A 3,013-nucleotide genomic window follows, 5' to 3' on the forward strand; every position below is an offset into this window, starting at 1 on the left:
CTTCCTTTCTGTTCCAATGGGGGAACAGATGCCAGGCCAGGAACACAAGGCCATTGCCTTCAGCTCTTTCCAGCCCAGCCCAAGGCCCAAGCCCACTGCAGGGTACTCAGATCCCAGAGAACACACAAGGTCTCCAGTTGAAAAACTTGGTGACTCCAAAAGAGTGACTCCAATTTGTCTTGACAAATTGAGAATTGCCTTGACAAAACTAGGTTTCCCTCCTCAGCGGGGGCAGTTCCAGATGTCAGGCCTCTGCCTAGGGAGGGGAGCAGGGTTATGAAGGAAGCAGGACAGGCTCCTCCTTCCCTGAATAAGGCAGTATAACATTTGCTTCGTTCATTTAAAGGATAAGGACTGGCAAAGCTGGCCTGGGGGATCTAAGGGAGAGAGCAGCCCAGGTCTCTGCCCTCCATTGGATGGGGGGCTGCAGGGCTTTACCTCAGGCTTGAGTGGGCTTATTCAGCCCAGAGATGCCCATGGTGGTCTCCAGACATTGGGAGGCAAAACAAAATGACACTCTGAATGAAAATAACACTATTCACACTTTGAGCCAATCCTGTGCCCCCAGACTCTCTGGGTCCTGGTGCTGATTGCAGCATCAGGACACAACCCTGAGGTGGGGCCCACAACCACCCTCCCACACTGTTCCTAGCTCCTTCCCCTCCACAGCTTAGGACACCAGTGCCCTCTGGTCTGGCAGGCTGGGGTTCCCAGTCCTTAAGGCTGCAGCTCCCCTCATCCTATCTCTGAGCCCCAGTGTTAGAAGGGACACAGATAAAGGTTGACTGGATTGCAGCTCTAGGGTCCACAGCCTTGCCTGGGAGAAGCAGCAACTTTGCTGAGTCCCCAGAAGTCTCTTGCCCCTTGCCCATGCAGCAGGAGGCGGCTGGCAGTAGTGTTGTCTTAAGAGCTCAGTACACCAGCTGTGCAAAGTGGTATGTGAGCAGTTCCTCAGCGAAGATCTCTAGCAGGCCTTCACAAAATTGCATCTTAGGAAGTCCCAACCATGTCCAGAGATGTGAGAGGGCAGCCAAGGATTGGTGGGTTGGGTGGCATTCTTGAAAACGGCGGCTTTGTCTTCTTACTCTGCCCAAAGTAGTGTCTCTATCAGCATCTCCGTGACACTGCAGCCCAGGCTGCAGACATCTGCCTTCCTCCAGTAGCTCTCACTGCTGATCACCTCAGGGCTAATCCAGTAAGGCATGCCAGTGACCGAGTGCATGCCAGTCCCTGACATATAGACAGTTTGCAGGGGCTTGCTGGCCCCAAAGTCCTGCAGCTCCACATTCCCAGCAAAGTCTCAGAGGATGTTGGCTCCCTTGATATCCTGGTGAACAATCACATTACTCTGCAGGTAAGATACGCCCTCCAGGATCTGCTGGGTTTACTTTTGGGCCACAGTCTCTGTCAGAGCTCCATAGGCCTTCAACTGGTCTTTCATTGAGCAACACCCTCCCCATCCCACCCCAGCATGTATTCCATGAAGATGGTGAAAGTCTTTGCAGCACTGTCTCGCAGACAGCCATAGTTCTCCAGCAACTGGATTTCAATTCCAGAGCACTTGCCTCCTTGCTTTCCTCAGGACTGGCTGGGTCAAATTAGACTTGCTTGGAAGCAAGTTCACAGATGGTGTCCATGTCACAGCACAAATAGCCCCGTGTGGAGGCACTCTGGCCCAGGAGCTTTCCCTGGCACCAGTTGATGGGGGCACTTGGTTGGCACATTCCTCTCATGCAAAGAGAGAGTGTTCTTGCTGTCTGCACTGTGCAAGCACCCACAGGTGTTCAAGTATTGTACAGCCAGACCCAGGTTCTCGCCATTTGTGCTCAGGGAGCGGCTGGAGGGTACCAGGGTGAATAAGTTGCCTTAATGTGGTGTATGTGTGGAATTGTCCTTCTGCCATCTTTGTGGTCCTCGTGGTGCACAGAAACATCACAGCACTGGGGACAGGTTCCTCCTTTGACTCTTTTCTTATAGAGCTGAGTGCCTCGATCTCCTGTCTGTTGTCTGGGAAGCTCTGGGCTCCGGATATTCATGATTTCCAGAACGATGGGCTGTCCAAGCTTCCCGACAGGGAATTTTCTGCACTGTTCAGAGGGATCCAGCATGCCTGCTCACTGGACTCTGGGATGAACTCCCCCTTGTTTTGGATGCTGGTATAGGATCCCTGCCTGGTAGCATGTTGCTGACACTCAGGCACATAGTCAGGGGAAGGTGACCTTCAGCGGGGGTTCTGGGAGCTGACAGAGAGGTACCTGCTTCCAGGCTTGGAAATGTACTTTTCAAATTTTCCATGAGTGTGAGTTACATCAATAATCCCTTTCCACCTAAAACGAACAAACAAACAAACATGATAACAAACAAAAAGATAAGAAATCAGAACAAAATTAGGAATCAGTATCTATTAGACAAATAGATAGGTTAATAACCATTTCCTGTTCTAGCTATTGTCATGACTCACTCTCCTTATCGATAAGCTTGTTGAATGTCTGGTCTACTCTTTATCATTTACTTACTTCCTAGGATTACCTCATTAAGTCCCTGAAGTCTGCTTGGTGTCATTCCACTCTTCTGAGAATGACATTCCAATGTCACTAAACACACCCTATCCGGTGCCCTTTCTCACACTGCTCTCTACTTAACATCGTCTCAGTATATAATAATCTAGTTTCCTTCTTAAAACAATCTCATAGAAAACAGGGAACAAATAAATGTTTTCAGCAAGGGAGTTAATATGATTCTGTTTTAGGAAAATTACTTTCAGATCCACTGGGATGATAGATTACACAGAGCACAAATGTAGCAGAGGGCCCATTCTGCATTTCTTTTTCTGTGAAATGGGTCTGTTCATGGCCTTGCCCATATTTTATTGAGGTGTTAGCATCTTTCTTATCAATTTTGCTTGAGCCCTTTCCGTTAAGATAATATTAAAGATACTATTTTTCATATTTGTGATGAATTTTTCCCTAATTTATTGTTCTTCATATGATTTTCTTTTTGTAACTTTGGGTCT

At 48.5% G+C, this 3,013-nt stretch overlaps 1 pseudogene; it reads right to left on the bottom strand.

The window, feature by feature from the left end:
* Nucleotides 1–911: 911 nt before the first annotated feature.
* Nucleotides 912–2,645, bottom strand: LOC119530394 (annotated as a pseudogene).
* Nucleotides 2,646–3,013: the final 368 nt, after the last annotated feature.

The sequence above is a fragment of the Choloepus didactylus genome, chromosome 3 (assembly GCF_015220235.1).
Source record: "Choloepus didactylus isolate mChoDid1 chromosome 3, mChoDid1.pri, whole genome shotgun sequence".
Lineage (NCBI taxonomy): Eukaryota > Metazoa > Chordata > Mammalia > Pilosa > Megalonychidae > Choloepus > Choloepus didactylus.